The 18,412-nt window shown below is 49.9% G+C and overlaps 1 protein-coding gene across 1 annotated transcript in view; it reads right to left on the bottom strand.

Annotated features, from left to right (window-relative positions):
* ADARB1 (adenosine deaminase RNA specific B1) overlaps nt 1–18,412 on the bottom strand; it is a 105,800-nt gene that overhangs the window by 42,047 nt on the left and 45,341 nt on the right. Inside the window, exon 2 of the mRNA XM_054713618.1 lies at nt 16,776–16,925. The gene's annotated coding sequence lies outside the window, so the exon portion shown is untranslated. The remainder of the gene's footprint in view (nt 1–16,775; nt 16,926–18,412) is intronic.

Here is an 18,412-nt window from a genome sequence, read left to right as displayed (position 1 = left end):
AGGCCTGCCTCAGGTCCCCGCTGGCAGGATCTGCCAAGGCAGCACTATCAGCTAAGGAGGGCCTGGCCAAGTTGCACATTATTCTCTTCCGACTGTAATTTTTGATGACTCAGCTAATCCATCTGTGTCTCACGCACAGTCAGGAGCCAACTGCCTGCCAATGGAAGACAGGACTGTATGGATAACTCAGGGGTGATGAAAATCACTGAAAATATACGTCTGCCGAAGCAGACAGCAACCTGCTGCTACACTGTCCTCAGCAAACAATAAAATTTGAAAAGGTTCACATTATACCAGTCTTAGAAAAGCTCCATACACATGATTTGGAGCACCTTAAAATTATACAATTAAAAGAAGACGTTTCACATCCTGTAAACCTTTGCCCAAGATTTGGTATAAATAGGACAGTCAGTTTTAATAAAATTCATAATTTTCAAAGGCATTTTTATTAAGTCCATATTATAGATAAGAACAGGTACCAACATATAACATTTTACTGTTTAATGAGAGTCACACTGAACTTACATAGAATGTCCAGTGAACTTGACATTTAATACATGGGCTTAATTGTTACATATTACAACACCATCGATTTCTCAAGATGTTGTAATAAAAATGCATTATATTTGAGAAAGGTTTACCTACTGAAGAATAAGATTCTAGAACAGTGATTTTCAACCTTTTCCATCTCATAGTACACATTTATTACTAAATTCCACAGCACACCAAAAAAATATATTTTTGCTGTGACAAAAAAAATTAGGTATAGTTTTGATTCACTCATACCAGACAGCTATTATTGTGTTGGCTGTTGTCATTTTTTAATTTGACAGTCTAAGGGAAAAGAGATCAGTGCCCCTAAATTTCATGTTTTAACCCTTTGCACTCACTTGCTTTTTTCTCGATTCCTTTATTCTAATGCTAACCGTGTCGAGTCACACTCGACATCCCAGTGCAAAAGGTTAAAAATTCTTGCAGCACACCAGTTGAAACTGCTGTTCTAGATTCATGAAGACATTTTTTAAAAAAACAAACTGATTTTTGAGAGAAAGGAATGGGGGGAAGGGAGGAAAGAGAGGGAGGGAGAGAGAGAGAAACATCAATCAGCTGCCTCCTAGAGTGCCCTGACCAGGGATCAAACCTGCAACCTTTTGGTGTAGGGGATAATGCTCCAACCAACTGAGCCAGCGGCCAGAGCAAGAAGACATTTTAAGTCTGTACATAGTGGGGCCAATACAAACCATGTGAATTATAGTAAGTTCCAAAGAATGATGACAGAATTTTTCTTGTACTTCTCAATATTTTCTCCAACATAAACGTTCAGTGATGAGAAGTCAAGTAAAAAAACGGTGGCCATTCTAGCCCAGCCAGTGTTTCTCAGTGGTTGAGCATCAACCTATGATCCAAGAGATCACAGTTTGATCCCTAGTCAGGGCACATGCTTGGGTTGTGGGCTCAATCCCCTGGAGGAGGCATGCAGGAGGCAACCGATCAATGATTCTCTCTCATCATTGATGTTTCTTTCCCTCTCCCTTGCTCTCTAAAAACAAGAAAAATATGTTTTTTTTTAAAAATGGTGGCCCTTCTAAATTTAGGGCATTTGACCAAAATTTCTTGCAGTTTTGCTTTGGCCTTTGTCTTACTCTTTCTGTTGCTTGACTTAATGGCATCTTGCTTTTTAATGCTTAACTGAGGAAACAAAACACATCAATGCTGTAACCTGAGACAGAGACATGTGTGAAAGTCACCCAGGAGACACCAGGCCCCCTCTGGACAGTGCCTTTTGTCCTGGGCACACAGCGGGCACAGCGCCCATCAAGGTCTATGGGTCATGGTGCTCCCATCACCCCCAAACACAGGTCCCACCAGGCACAGTCCTCTTCGTCATATTTAGCAAGATGCTATTTTCCCAAGATCGCTGACTCTGAGACTGACTTCTTAGGAAGCCACACTAAAAATTGTGGCTCATTTTATTTCCTGAGAGAGGACTATCTCCTGCCCCAGAATGGCCCAAGAATGCTGCTGTGGCAAAAGACGGTCTAGTCCTATCGGTTGGTGGGTAACAGGTGACACTCAGGAAAAGAGGCTCCCTCCCTGCACAACCGCTGCTCCCCTCGCTCCAGTATCCCTGCACCTGACATTCTCTATTCGTCAATGTGTTTCGATAAAGACAGCAAACTCTCAACACCTTTTAAAGCAACAACCCACCCCCTCAAAGCCAGTAGTTTCTAATTTTTATAGTCATGGACAACTTTTGAATCTGGTGTTAAGAAAAAATATAGATTTTTATGTCTTAAAACATCAAGTTGAATTAAGGACCGGAAGCACCTGGAATGATGAATGTAAGGAATTTGCTGTCTAGGTTTTTAAAAGGAAAATATTTTAACAATGGTTGCCACGGTCTTATTTCTTCAGCAGGAAAAGTACTTTAAATGTTAGGAAAGTCGTTAAGAAAGGTGGCAGCCAAGGGTAAAGCATTATAAAGCAAAGCTACAAACTTCTATGGTTTCACAAATAGCTAATGATTTCTAAACAAGTGTATAGACATGTTTTTAAATCTACCTTTTAAGCCAGCCCTGTCTAAAATTCTATAAAATGCCAACAGGAGGCACTTGAAAAGGAAAAATATAAAGTAACTGGCAGCAACATTAACTCACAAAGCTGCAACCCAGAACACGTTCCTACATTGCATTTAAAGCCCAACACTTGACATTTCAGAATGAAAGTGAACGCATCACCTTTCCTCTCCGAGCGTTTCCTGCGCCTCCTTTTGTACCGACGTCCCGTGATGCTGAAGAGGGTCCCCATGGTCAAAGTCCCAGTGACGAGCGAGGCCATCGGGCAGAGCGGACGCCAGCCGCCAGCCCGGCCTCATTCTGTGCCCCTCGCCACTGTGAATCGCTCCAGCAGCGCGGCTGCGACAACGCCAGCCCCCTGCCGGCACGTGGGGCCACTCCTGCAGCCCAGGCTCATTCATCAACCCAGGAATCAGGGCGGTGGCGCCCACAACACAGGGACTTGCAGCGCACCACCCAGAGTGGCAGGAGGCTGTTAACCCTTCAGGGCCATCATGGACACAGCACCGTGGCAGGGAGGAAAGACGTGCCGGGGACGCTTTCCAGGGGACAGGACTCTCCAAAGTCCCGTCTAAGTAAAAAGCCTGTCATCTTTACAGGAGACAGGGGGCCTCAAATAATGACGTAGACGTGTCACTGAGAGGACAGTTCACAAAACAACCTGCCGCCTTCAGGCCGCCACACCCCAGCGCAGAGGCAGCCAGTGTCCAGAGGCGCCCCTGAGAGCGAGGGCGCCGTGAGGAATCACTCGGACCCGTGCTCACCTGCCCACCATGCCTCTGGATTGCCTTCTCCCCACTTGGTTCCCAGGTGCCAGTCCACTGTGGGCTCCTTCACTACAGCACAGGGCACAGCCTCCCACCGTATGCCAAGCAGGGGGGAGCAGACTCTGACCCCCTTGCCTGGGCTACCGAGCCTGGGGGACGACAGCACAGCTAGTGGGACCAGCACAGTGTCAGGCCAGCCCGGCAGCAGGGCCCACATGCCATGTACACACATGTGCACATGCGCACACACACTCACACATGCATGCACACATACAGGCATGCACACACCTCACAGCACATGGTCCTGTAACACCGGGCTCCAGCCTTAGGCACAGCACAGCCCACAGCCCTCATATCCTCGGGTCCAGACAGACTTGCTCCGGGCTCCAGGCTCCCCCACATCCAGGCTCGAATCCTTGGAGAAAAGGCAATGACATCCCAAAATGCAGAGACTGTGGGTTTTTGGGGAGGAGCCGGATTGCGGGTAGCATGAGAGTGGAAGGAGCACTGGGGTACTTGTCTCAACTCACAGCAAGTGCATCCTCCATAACGAAGCTCTTCTCCCAGCAACGCCCAGCATCTGCTCCCCAACTTACTTGCACAAAGGCACATATAGCAGCTAACTTTCCCACCGCACACGGCACCATTTCTCAGCAATTCCTATTACTCTCCAATTTGTGCACGTGTGTGTGCAGGCAACCAGATGGGAGCCGGACACCAAAATTACTACGTTTAATTTTTTTAAATAAAATTATGAATCTTATTTAACTAAACTTTCAATGTTAAATTAAAATTCAGCTCTCTTAAAATAATTTTGATTTCAACAGTTGATACTATCATTTATATTTTAAAACTTACTCTTAATTTGTAATTTTGAAAAGTATCCTGTAAAAATGTGGAAAAATTAGTATAATGTTTTACTTTGTAATTTACTTAAATTTTACTTACATATTTTACCATTAATCCTTTGGATCAGGAGCCAGATAATAGGTATTTTAGACTTTGTGGCTGTATGTCTCTATTGATTACAAATTCAACAAGGCTGGCATGGCCTTGGTGTGCAGAGGGGAGAGAAGCTTCTAGCAAAGGCTGCCCCCCTCCCTCGTCTGGATGGTTTTCTCCAAGAAGCGAAAACCACCTTCTTTCTTATAGCATCTAAGCTTGTGACCTGGTCACACGCCACAGACCTGTGCTGTGAGCCCTGCAGACCACCTCACGAAGCCCCCAGGCAGCCAGCCCTGGTGGGACAGAGCCCTCAGCCCACGCTCAGGGAGGAGGAAGAAGGCGAGGGACAGAGCAGAGCCCTGAACCAGGCTCCTAACGCTCCGAGAGAGTCCTAGGGGCAGGACAAAGAACCGGAGGCCTAAAGAAGTGCCGAGGGGAGCAGGTGTATCCCTGTCCACACCCTGGCGACTGTGGGACTAATGCCACAGGTGAGCAGAGCTCCCTCAGCTCTGTGGCCGTGGGCTGGAGTCCCCACTTCTACTGCTGCTGTGCTTTTACTGTGACCCCGAAGGCGTGGCCTGAGGTATGCATTTTGGTAGAGGCAGCACTTGAACAACCTCAAGTAACCAAGTAACCCCTTCTCTCTGCAGTCTGACATAGCACCCTTTACACCTTGGTGCTCAGGTCACCTTGGACACAATCCTTACAGCATCACTGGGCTGGCGGTCCTGCTGCTGCCCCTCGGATCAAGTTCGGATGCACAGTGCATCCCCAACAGAGGAACCCAAAGGCAACCACAGGAATTAGAATAAAAAAACCACAAAGGAGGCCTGGCCAGTTTGGCTCAGTGAATGGAGCATCAGCTGCAAACTGAAGGGTCCTGGGTTTGATTCCGGTCAAGTGCACATACCTTGGTTGCAGGCATGATCCCCAGCCCCGGTCGGGGCATGTGTGGGAGGCAACCAATCGACGTGTCTCTCTCACACCGATGTTTCTTTCTCTCTGTCTCTCCCCCTCCCTTCCACTCTCTCTTTAAAAAAAAAAAATTAATGGAAAAATATCCTCGGGTGAGGAGGAAGGAAGGAAGGAAGGAAGGAAGGAAGGAAGGAAGGAAGAGGAAGGAAGGAAAGAAGGAAGGGAGGGTCAAAAAGGAGACTCAAAAAGGAAAACATAAACGTTCTTCAATTATTTCAAATAAGAAACAAGAAAACCTATTTTAGAATACAGTCACTTATTGCCTTTAAAAACTGTGTTTAGGGATTCCCACGGGGTTCTTTATACTTATTCCCGTGCCATGCATCAAAGCAAGTGTGCACTTGACCATGAACGCGGCCACGCACTGTGCCTAACCAGGCTGGAGGCAGAGGCTGAGCCAGCAGCTAAATTCCGCAGCGGTAAGCTGGCCTGCTGAGAAGAGCCTCGAAGTCAGGTCTCCCGCCTCTGAGGAGACACAGGCTGGAGCACGCAGCCGCTGAGACTGGCCCCAGGGGTCTCCTAACGGGGACTGAACCACGGAAGAAACAATTTGAGAAATGGAGCCAGAACTTCTAGCGCTCCCTTATCCAGGAGAAAGAGCTTAATATTGCCAGAGTCCTGGGGAGGCCAGAGCAAAACAAACACAGAATTAATAAAAGAGTAGATGGTGAAAAGCTGCCTGGACTCGGATTCTTTACAATGGAATTATTCTGGGGAAAAAATGCTTAGAGAAGTCAGAGAAAATAAGGACCATCTCCCCAGCTGCTGGAGACACCGTTTAGAAAAAATAAACCTCATGGTCTCTCTGCGTTAGGGTTTCATTTGGGTCTAGTTTCTCCAGGAAGTGGAGCTCAGTCTCTAGTTTACCCCCATATGGGAAGGGGTGGCAAAGAGGCGGGGCCACCCCAGGGGCTACTACGCTCTCTGCGCCCCTGCTCCGCAGGCACATATCTGGGTGAGGGCACCACCAAGTTGCTGTGGTGACTTCACAGCCTTCCTATCCGCTTTCTTGAAAGAGGAGATTATAATTTCCCCATCTCCACCATAACCCTGACCTCTGAGGGACAAAACATTTAACATCAAGACATATCACCATTTATAACCAGTATGTTCATAAAAAGAAAAACGTGCAAAGGATGCGCAAATCGGGTAAGTCGGGGAGCGGTGAAGACGGACCGACTCAAAGGCTCTCAGCTGCGCTGTGGGGAGTTAGCCGCCCCAGAGCACTGAGGGCTCCTGGCTCAACCCACCCAAACGTGATGGACACGGAGCTTCTCCAATAAGATACAGCTTGAAGTGAAACACACTAAACCCACAATCCCGGAGAGATGCTGTCACTCAAAAGTAACTTGGGGGTTAGAGCTAATGTTGTAAAAGACAAAGTGGTAAGTCTGATAGGAGGCCCTCTGCCGGGGTCAGCCTGCCATCTGGGGGTCTGTCTCGGGTGGCGTGTGCCACGTTGTCAGTCGGGGCAGCTGTTCCAACCGTGTCTTAGAGTCTGCAATTGTCTACTTCACATCCACTCATCACAGGCAGATTATATTAACTCTATTTTCTTTTTCTTGATGCTCTGCCATTTGGGAGCCTTGCCGACCCTAGAGAGATGGCCCTCCCAGGGCCAGCCGGTCTGAGGGACAGCAGAGGGCTCAGCCAGCAGTGCGTGCTTCTCCTTCTCCAACTCACTCAGCTAAGGCTTCCCTGCCCTGAAACAACCTGGCCAGGGCAGGCACCCAGAGACCACCTTCATCGCCCACCGCCACCAGGAATCTTCAAACTGGCCACTCCTAAGCCCTGTCCTGCCTTCCTTGTGGAAGCCCCAGTAAAGTCTCAGGCCCAGGCTCTCCCTCACTGCTGTCTGCCTCCTGACCAACCCGGTGCTCCCCATGTGGCGTGGCATGCCCCCGCCTCCAGGGAACTGTAAGGAATGTCTTATTCCGGTGGCACTGGCTCTCCCTGGGGTCACTCAGCACCGCTGTAAGAGCTACAGTTCCCAGGGTACGAATGGGACCGGAGAGCATTTCTAGACTTGCTGGGTCTGACAACACCAAGCCTACTTAGGTTCCTGCTACCTAAAAGGGCGTGTAATTAATCAGACACACAGAGACGAGCTAGGTTCCTGACGGTCACGCTGTGCCATCCTACTTGGTATTTGCTCTACCTTCAGCTAATGAGTTCGTTAACAATGCCAGTTACATATACTTTGCTTTCATCCCATTAAGTGATCATTTCCTTTTCCCCTCATCAAATGACACAACCCAATGCACAGGAAATCTTCAAAACATAACAAATGCCATACTTTTTGCTTTCCTACAGATAAGAGTGATTCGGATCCAGCAGCAGGAGGAGGCGCAAGGCGCCCTGGCTGTGGCGGCCTGTGCGTGGCCTGGAGCAGCCGCTGGAGATCCGCTCTGACGGCAGGCGCTGACCTCAGCCGTTCCACAGAAAGTCACCAGGTTAAGTGATGCCCTAACTCTGCGCCCATCATTTTCTTCTTCTCGTCCTTTCCAAGTCCTGCTTCTACCTCCAGGACTATTTCAGAGAAACGTATAAACAGACACTTGCTTTCACGAGAGTCAAGAAACTACAGCCGAATGACAGTGATTTAATGCACCGGGTATGGTATCTGTAACCAGTAAATTGACAGTTTGTAATTGAAAAAAATGCTTTAAAGCTCTTTTTTCCCCCCACTTTAAAACACATCAATTTCAGACTTCGGCTGTCATGTCTTTGCAAGTTAATAACTACTGAATTCTAGGAGAATGTCATAAATAGCCACACGCCATTTAGCATCTGACATTCCTGGTATCTAATTAATTTTATTTTTATCTATGTCCTCAGAGTAAAGACTCCAAAATGTAATGTTCCTAGAATATTAATTTAGAATGAAACTCTTAAAAACCATTTTTCTACTCTACAAGAGGAAAAAAAGGAGTGTATTCCATTAGAATGCTAAACTCTCTAAATGAGTCAGTTATTCATCAATTATTTATATATAATCGACACACAGGAATCTGTAACATTACTTAATTGAATGTTAAAGCACTCCAGAAATAGCTGCTAATAAGACACGTAGCCAACAGTCATTCATCCCAGTGCGGTGAGCAAAAGGCAGTCACGTCTGTTTTCAGGAGCTCCCGTTCTAACGAGGAGAGAAGGACGATCAACAGTGTGTCTAAGCAACGAAATGGCCTGGGACATACGTCGGAGGAGATGGTGCCACCAGCGAAGAGGAAGTGGGAGGGGGGGCGGGGGGGGGGGGCAGGAGACAGTGGTGGCTTTGAGTTTTGAGGAAAGCCATCATGAAACCGAGACGAAGGCAGTGAGGGCGGAGAGACACTGGGGAAGAATGTTCTTAGAACACAGAAGGGCAAGACCCTGAGCAACGCCCAGCAGCCCAGGAAGAGCCAGGAGCCCCGAATGGCAAAGGCGAAGGCTGGGAGGTCCTGGAGGGTCAGCTCGTAGGCTCTCCTGGGCCTGGGCCAAGACGTGGTGGCCACTCAGCCCAGGAGTTTTAAGCTGTTTCTGGCCCTGGTCCCTGGGGAAGAGCAGCTGTAGGGACAGGGCTCACCCAGGGAGACTGGTTAGGAGTCCAGTACAGACAGAGCAGGTAGCTCAGCATGGAAGGCAGGGGACACGTGAGAAATAAGCAGACTCTGCATAGATTCTGACGACTTCCCCAATGGCTTAGGTGTGGGGCAGGAGAGAAAGGATGGCCCTGCTTAGGGGCTGAGAGCCTGGAGCTGCTGAGAAAGAGACTGCCAGTGGGCTGGGCAGTCAGGAGTTGGGTTTGCTGTCTGAGGTTGGAGATGTCTGTGGATTCCCAAGAAAAGATGCTGGGTGGACCCAGATCTGTGTCTGGACAGCACAAGGAAGCTCTAGGCTGGAGAGTCAGGTGTGGGACTCAGCCTACACAGAGATGAGAGGGGTGAGATTCCTGAGTCATGAGCACAGACAGAGCCGGGAGAGACCAGGACTGAGCTGGTAAGTACACTGGGCAGTGCCCGCTGCTGGGAGGATAGGAGAGGGAAGGATGGGCAGGGAGCTTGTGAGGGAGCCGCCACGGGGCACGGTGTGTAATATGTTTATTAAGTGGCCTGCCAATCACATCATCTGTATTAGCTTACTTAGACTTCACCAAGTCTCAGTACAGGAGACTCTGAGATGACTGACAATGGACAGGCTGGACACGGCCACCATCTGTCTTACAACATGCAAGCCCTCGTGAGTGGAGGTGTGCAGTGTACAGCCCGCACGGCTGGACAGTGTGGCCGTGAGGACAGCACCGAGTAACCAGCACGGACCCCTGAGCAGGCCCTCCTGGTGGAACATCTGCTCTGCCTCCTGCTGCCCAGGAGACCTTGAGAAGTTCTCACCCTCACGGCTCCTCGGATTCCTCATCTGTACAACACGGTGACAGTCACGCTCCCCGCCCCCGCCCCCGCCCTCCCTCCCCCCGTTAGGCTTGCTGGGAGAATCCAGCGAGGGCACAGCGGCCCCTGGGCTTTAGCTGTCGTATTGTCAGCACCCCCACTTTATGAAGGTGAGCCCCGCAGCTGGAAAGGCTAGATGGCTTGTCCCAGGTCAGACGCTGGGGAAGTGGCAGAACACTGTGGGGACTCCAAGACATTCCATGCTCTTCCTTCTCCTGCCAGCAGCCCAATTAAAGCAGATTCACAACCACTCAAGTTTACTGTGTTTACTATGTTAAGATTCCTCACAACTTTTAAAGTCAACACATACGCATTTCTTTAACACATTTCTGTTTTCTATATTAAAATGGTTTCAATAGATCTAGTTTTCAGTCTGTTTGCAACATTCCTCCACTCAAGATCATGGATTCAATTAAGCTTCTTCCATTTTCTTTTAAGGTGACTTTACCAAGAAGTTTTGGATTTAAATCAAAATCTACATTTCTCAAATAAGTATAGCAGGTGTTAGGTTTAGGGGGAAAGGTGGGGGTCGGCGAGGCCCTACAATTAGCTCCAATGGCCAAAAGCGACCCCAAGGAAGGAAGCAGTCACAGACTGTGGCGCACAGATGGCTAAGGTGGCCCACGGGAGGCTCAGGTGGCCCACAGACAGCTATGTTGGCCACAGATGACTCAGGTGGCCATGGATGGCTTAAGTGGCCCACAGATAATCATGGTGGCCACCAATGGCTCAGGGGCCCACGGATGGACGGCTATGGTGGCCCACGGATGGACGGCTATGGTGGCCACAGAAGGCTCAGGGGCCCACGGATGGACGGCTATGGTGGCCACGGAAGGCTCAGGGGCCCACGGATGGACGGCTATGGTGGCCACGGAAGGCTCAGGGGCCCACAGATGGCTAAGGTGCCCCATGGCTGGCTCAGGTAGCCCACAGATAGACAGCTATGGTGGCCCACTGATGGACCATGTGGCCCACGGAAGGCTCAGGGGCCCACGGATAGCTCAGATGGCACGCAGATGGCATGCAGATGAATGCTGGCAGCAGAGAACAATGCAGACCTGCAAGGCCTGGGGCTACACAGAAGGAGCTCTGCTTCCTACTTATAGATCGAGGGAAAGTTTGAAAGAAATTGCTGAAAGTCTGAACATAAACTTGAAACTAAGTTAAATTGATGGTCACAGTTTAAATGGGCATTTTTAAGGATTAATTTTGAATCATCCTTTAAAAACAATGCTTACTATAATTGACTATTAAAAACAAAGTAGAGTAGAACACAAACCTTTTGAAATATACAGTAAAACCAGCTGGTCCTTCAAAGATGACAAAGCAGTTTTGCTCATTCTAGAGCAAAAAACTTCTGGCCGAGTTAATCTAGTGTAAATAATTCCAGGTTTTTTTAAAAATGAGAAATGTATAGGTTAAGGAAATAGCATAGCTCTGCCAGTGTGGCTCAGTGGTTGAGCGTCGACCCATGAACCAGGAGGTCAGGGTTTGCTTCCTGTTCAGGGCACGTGCCCTGGGTATGGGCTCAATCCCTAGTGTGGGGTGTGTAGGAGGCAGCCGATCAATGATTCTCTCACATCATTGATGTTTCTATCTCTCTATCCTACTCCCTTCCTCTCTGAAATAAAAATATATTTAAATAAGTAAATAAAATGGTTAAAAGCTGGTGAACAAAAAGTTTTCTGAAGGAAACTGGCATCGGGCCTCAGAGAGGGAAGGCATAGAAAAGGTACTAATGGCCTGAAAATGGAGTTTTTTTCCTTAGTAGCTGCCTCCTCACCGTCTTAGCATGGTCCTATAGCACCATCTACTGTCTGAAGTTGTCACTCAAGTGAGCCAAAGACAGGCCCTGGCTCCCAGCTTGGCTGCTGTGGGCACTGGCCTGTCCCTCATCGCGCAGTCGTGGTGTTCTGTCCTGCACACACACAATGTCACAGGACATCACCGTCAGGCAGGCCACTCTACACGTGGATCAGGACATCTACGTGGGCAAGAGGGCATCTCTGGGATGGAGGCATGGCTGACTGCACACATCTGTCAGAATATATCGAGTGTACACTTGAAAAGGGCGAGTTTTTACACCTCAATGAAGCCAGCTTAAAAAACGAAAATCCCAGAAAAAAACTGTATAAAAAGTCAGAACCTCTACTTGAAATAAAATAGACATCACAGAGATTTCAAGAAAAATGAATGAATATACTCCAAAAAGCAGAATGAAAACACTGGGAGAGACCGGGAGAAAGCAAAGGAAGCATGTGGTTCCTCTCTCAATGAGAAAACAGAGGCTTAGGGCCAATATTCGCCGACACAGGTTACCTCGATTAAGGCTCACTGTCACCACGGTCACCGCCGCTGCACATAACGAGGAGACTGGGCAACTAGCCCAGGACACGGTGTTTCTGGGGAGGGCCAGGCCTACAGCCATTCTCGCCCTCTGCTCTGCCACCCAGGCAGTGCGGGAATGCAGGCAACGAAAAGACCGAACCACAAGGCACGGCCCAACGACAGAGGAAATCAAATGCGGGCGACTTTCTGCAGTCAAAGGGTGCAAAAGAGGAGTCATGCTAATGCTTCCCTTTGCCCGAGAAAAAGTCCTGGTGTGGGACATGGAGAAGAAAATACAACCACGTGCATTTCGCTTGGTTCTGTGACGAACAACATCTACTGATCATGATAATACAGAACACAAATACCACTTTGGGATCTGAATCTGATTGAACTGTGGGTACAGAACAAAATGAAGTTTTCTACTTCGATAATGTGAAAGGAAACAGAAAAACAAACCTGACCGCAGCTGAACAGTGGAAAGAGTGAGAAGAGGTGACTGGGCATGGCAGGGTAAGTGCTTCCATATGTCCAACACGGTGGGGAGCCAGGAGGGGTCTGCAGTCCAGGGAAAAGGATGGGTGAGCACACACAGTTCTGAGCTAACCAATGAGGAACGAGGCTGCCGATCCCCGCTAGCTGACCCAGTGCTCCTCCCCAAGCCTGTTGCCCCTGCCCCCTTCATCAGGGATGCTATGAGAGTTAAATACACATTTTCTCCGTCTCCTTTGTGGCTATAGCTGGATGCCCAACACAATTCTGGCCAACAAGATACAAGTAAAAATATACTGGAGGCTTCTTGAATGCCCCAATAAAAAGGACAAACGTGGGCTGTCCTGCCCGTTCCTTCCCAGTTGTTCCTGCCTTGAATGTGGATGTGATGACTGGAGCTGTGGCAACAACATTGCAACCATGAGGGAATGGTAACGAGAACTGCAGAGACACTGGTCCAGATTCCTGACATGGTTGTGCTCTAATTCAACACTAGTAAAAACCTACCTTTATGTTACTCTTAATGAAACAAATGAAGAAATAAATCCCCTGCTGTTTAAGCCATGGTAGGTCATGTTTTCTGTTACTTTCAGCCAAAAGCACTCCTAACCGACACAGGAAGAGATGTGAAGGCAGGAGAAGTGTAATTGAGCTAAATCCTCCTCTATCTGAACTAAAAGTCATCAGCTGATGTCTAGAACTTATAAATAAAAAAAGAGCAGGCATATATTTTAGAAACAGGGCATACGGCAGGGACTGCCATCTGTGAACCAACATCCTTCCTTCTTTCTCGAGGCAGAGCACCCACATTTCCAGTCACCTTGCAGCCAGTCATGGTCACATGACTAAAGGTAAGTCCACTGGGATGAAAACAGAAGTGTCACGTGACAGCTCCTGGGACCTTCTCAAGAACAGCATGTAGGCGGCTCTGTCATACTTTCTCCAGCACATGCCCAACTGTGTGTGAGTTCACAGGGCAGGTCGAACACCAGGACAGAAAGCGTCTGGGGCGCTGACAGCTGGAACCATTCCAGCCCTGCCCACCAAGCAGACACTGCTGTGGGGGGAAGCCTCTTCTCTCCCTTGTGCTGGGTCTCTGATTCCTGCAGCTGGTCCTAACAATGACCGATCCAGAAACACAGCGCCGCGGCCCTTTAAAATAACTCAGTGCTGCCTCTAAGGGAGGTGAGCTCTCTGGACCGTGCTTTTTACCAAAGGCCCTTCCAAATTATGTGATTTGTCTCACTTTGACAGCATCACTTTGATAAAAACTGAAGCAAAACACAGGTCTGGTCTTTCCCCCACCCCCACATGCATCCACCCAAGGCCCCTCCCCTCCATGCCCCTCCCATAGGCTCACCAGGCTACTGCAGCCGGCTCCTGCCCCGCCCCTGCTCCACAGCCCCTCCTGTCGTGTGCCCACCTCCCCAAGTGACTGCCCGGATAACAGGCTCTTCTTTCAAGACTCAGTTCCAGCTCACCCCATGAAGCTCGCCGCCTCTGCCTCCAGAACAGGCTACCTGTCTCCCCACTGCTGTCACAGCACCAGCAGACACCACAACCCTGAGCCCACCAGACGCTCATGTTGAGGCCACAGTCCATGTCGTCCCATGCCCAGTGCCTGCCTGGGAAGTGCCAGTGAAACAAGGGACCGCCCCCCCCTCCCTCCAGCAACTTGGTGCCTTTTCCTTCTAGAATGGGGCCCATGGATCTCTCCTCATCACCCGTGGCTGTAAAACCAGGCAAGCCCGCCCATGGCCGGTGGTGGTACACGGCTGCTGGGCACAGCTAGGCTGGGCTGACGGGTGGCCTGAACTATCGCACATCAGGAGCACAGGAAGGTCCACGAGAGGGCGCTGCTGTGCTTCCACAAGCGCCTTCTGCAGCGGATGCCTTCAGAGAAACTGAAAAAAAAAGCAAGGGTGGGAGGATGCCAGACTTTCCTGCATCTACAAGCCAACCTCTTCGTTTTTTACGCATCAGTCTGAAGGTATCGGCATCCATTTTTGTATGTTTAGTAACGACCAGACACCAAACAGCTGGAGGAACATTACCCACAGACTCCTAAGAACAGCACATGCACCCAACACTGGATAGGCGATGGGATTTCTATGCTCCCTGTTGGTCCTTGTAGACTAGCTCCCCAGCCCATGGCCACCAGCAGGTGGCTGTGGTGGGTGGCAGTGGTGCTCATGGTAGCCATGTGGAAGGGTCTGCACATTATAGGGTGGGGTCTCCAGGCACCTTGTGGGCAGAGGGCACTACGTGGGACAAGCAGGACGTCCAGAAGCAAAACACTGTCCCGCACCGAAGGACAACGTGTACGTGAAAGGGGTTCCCCATCCCCACGCCCAGACCCTACTTTTACATACAACACGATACTTTCCACACCCACTCACGTTCCAGAAATGTAACCACCGTGAGAAGAAGGGGGGCTGCACCTGTTTCTTTCGGAGCTAATCCACGAGCCACCACCAGCTCCGCGGCATGGCTCCGGTCGTCGCCCAGCACCTGGTGCCACCTGCCTTCACAGGTGTCCGTCACAGCGGCTCCTTTGAGGGCAGTGGTGCCTGAGCTTTTACACAGTGACCCCAACATTATTTTAGTATGAATTCTTAATTTCCCTTTTCCACTTGGGCAGTATAGCGCTTTTTAAAATTATGGTTATAAGTGTATAAAGCAGTATCTTCTACGAATTTCAGAATAAAAGGGGGAGCTAATGAGTAAGTGTTAGAAAAAGAATGCTGTGGTGGCAATGAGACGCACGGAGAGGGCTTCGAAGTTAAACAGGAGTCCAGGCTCCCTTGGGCCCCTCTCCGAATGTGCACAGTTGGGTCAACACCACAGGAATGCCCGAGTCCACCCCAAGGTGCCCCAACCTCGGGGACACTCTCACGTGTGAAGACACAGAAACAACTTCAGTCTTTCCAAGGAATAAGCAAGGCAAGAGCGGCATCTGTGCCCGACACTGAACAGGAGGCCGCACGCCTACAGCGCCCCTGCCAGACATGCCAGAGGGTCCGGAGAGATCGATGGCACGAGGGTCTATGGTGATGAGGGCTTCAACTAGCAAATACGGCGTTTAGCCAAAAAATTCGTGTTTATTTAGTTTATTTTAAGCCACCCTGAAAAAGGAAAAGCATATATATCAGACTATTTGTTGCCAAAATTAGCTCATTTTGTGGAAAACAAGAAGAAATACAAGCCTTGTATTGTGCAGTCACGGGTTAGTGCGCAGGCAGGAGACCTGACTCAGAACGCTGTGACGGCTTAGCTGCAGCCCTCTCCTTTGCTTTCTCAGCATGTGCTTCGGAGAGCTCCTCTGGCCTGATTATTTTTTTCTATGGCTTTAAGGACAAGTTATTTGTGCAAAAGATTATAAATACTTCATTTCTCCAATGCCTGTTTACACCAAATAAAAACACTTGCTCTTCCACATAAGCAGCATCACGCACGCCGTGGTTCGCACCTGCAGCCTGTTACACGTAGGTGGTCACAACTACACTTCGCTCTGCAGCGCTAGGCACAGGTCCCCTTCAGACCCCACCAGCCCAGGGATTCTAGCTTTCAGTAAATCAAGCTACAGAGAAGCCGATTTCGTATCACGACCAAATAAAAGAAGATCTGTGGCTGAAGATAAACTCCACTCAGGGGCACAAGCCACGGACAAAGTCACCCCGACGCCGCCCTTCCCCCTGCCCCTCAGCTCTTACTGCCTGGGTGCCAAAGAAAGGCGTCAGCTGAGGATCAAGCAGAAACTCCGGTACACGTCTCCCTAGAAACCAGTTACCCTACATTCCTGACCTTTCCCGACTCAGAAATGACCAGCGGGGCCTTTCCAGCCACCAACTCAACCCAGTGGTCAGACACGGGTGCATCTTCACTCCCCAAATATGTGTGTTGACTTCTCTCAAAAGCAGATGGTGAATCTCATAATAGTCACCAGAAATAAGAGCTAAGGAAGTTTTATTCTAATCACCTCAAAGAAAATGATTTATGGTAAAAGGCTGAAGGCAATACCAACCCTTACACGGTGCCCTGAGGCCAGGGGTGGCTCCAGGCCCCAGAGTCTCTGAGGGCAGCAGGGCTCCAGCCTGCAGGGGCCGCGGGCACCAGTGGGGTTCGCAGAGGGATCCCCGGCAACAACCACCTCTGCTGGGAGTGACTCAAGAAAGCCCGCGTGAGAAGGCGTGATCGCTTTACATCAAACAGAAGTCATTTTTACAGGCGAATGTTGGCAATGTCTGCAGGTTCTGACCTACCTTGGAGTGAGTTCAGTTCCTGTGTCGGCTCTGATCCTGGGGCCGGGCCTCCGTCAGTGCGTGTCGGACTGAGGTCATCGGAACATGCGCTTGGCCAGGATTCTTCAGCTGCTTGTCAAGGTCTCCACGCCCAACTGGAGAGACTTCACTCTGTTTAATAAAAAGGTTCAATTGTTTACATGAACGTAACTCAATCTTAGATACTTCTTCACCCTTTCAGATGTGAGCTCTGATAATAAATACTCAATTAAAAATCTTCTTCCTGAATACAAGTTTCAATTTTTTTTAATGTGTTCTTATTGTTTTTTAAAGCTGATACACAATTATCGATCATGCCTTCATCCCGCCTGCCAGGGCAGGCAGACACAAGGGGAACACACACAATCCATTTCTGTTCCCAACACACTAGAGCCAACGGGCACCAAGCCACAGGCCAAGGAATGTGGCCACGGGCACTGCCTGTGTGAGCTTCCCTCCTGCAAGGTGAGTGTGTGTGAGTGCAGACAGAACTGCGCAGGCCCAGGCGGCTCCCGCCCCCTGCTGCCCAGGCCGAGGAGCCACAGGCCCTCCACGCACAGGCACCACAAGGCTGTGAATGGAGGTCTGCATGTCATTCCCCCTCTGGGTAAGAATGGTTGCAACCTGCAAGTTACGAAAGAGAACGTTTCCACATGCTAATACACTTCCAAACCCTATGTAAGTAAAATTACGTTTTCTTTTTTAAAACCAAACTGACATCCAAATGAAGGGAAGTCCTGGGGCAGACCTGTGCGCTAACATGGAAGGCAGGAACCAGTGGGTACCTTGGTGGGCCCTGGAGACTGAGGCTGGAGTGCAGATGAGGTGGGTCTGAGTGGGCAAGAGCCCCTACTGTGCGGACAGTCCAGCCACCAGGATGTCCCCCCAGGCCACCGGGGCTCCTGCCACAACTACTGGTCCTTGTGGGTGAGAAATGACTGCTTCCCGAGACCTTCCCCACCTCCCGGCTACGACTGCTTGGACTCACCTGCACCGTGGGCCAGGACCCCCCTAGGACCATCCCAACAGTGATGGGACCAAGGAGTTGCTATGCAATTAACCACATGAAAACCGACAAGGGCCACCAGCCATCCGTGGTGGACAAGAGCTAACACTGCAGGTGCAGAGGGTGGCGAGAGTGTGAGAAAAGTCAGGACAGGGCAGGCTTTGTCTTCCTTGCAAAAGAGAAGGAGAGAGAAGTGGGGAGGAAGCAGCATGAAGCTGTGGTCTGGGGATAGGAAGCAAGTCAGTAACAAGGCCGAGAGCTAGATCCTGCTCCTTCTCCATGCCTGATCCGCAGGTGAAATGGGCAGGAAGTGCGGCGACGTGAAAATCTGAAAGGGGGAACCGGAGGTATCGGATGGGACGAACAGAAAGGCCCATCGCTGCGCAGTTCTGTGACTCCAGCTCCTGACACGCTGGGGCGGGCGACCCAGCCCCACGCCTTTCGGAGTCTTCTCCTGCTGAGTGCTCCCGAGCTCCAGACATCCCCCTTGAAAACGTGACCCCCCACTTACCAAGCCGAGGGGCTTCCACAACCGGTTCCCATCTGACTACCTCCTAACACAAGGAAATCCAAATGCCACAGCCATGCTGGTAAAATAGGGGCTGTGTAAGAT

Source organism: Eptesicus fuscus, chromosome 3 (genome assembly GCF_027574615.1).
Source record: "Eptesicus fuscus isolate TK198812 chromosome 3, DD_ASM_mEF_20220401, whole genome shotgun sequence".
NCBI classification, from domain to species: Eukaryota; Metazoa; Chordata; class Mammalia; order Chiroptera; family Vespertilionidae; genus Eptesicus; species Eptesicus fuscus.
Note: the sequence above shows the minus strand (reverse complement) of the source record. Positions and strands in the feature narration are given on the sequence as shown.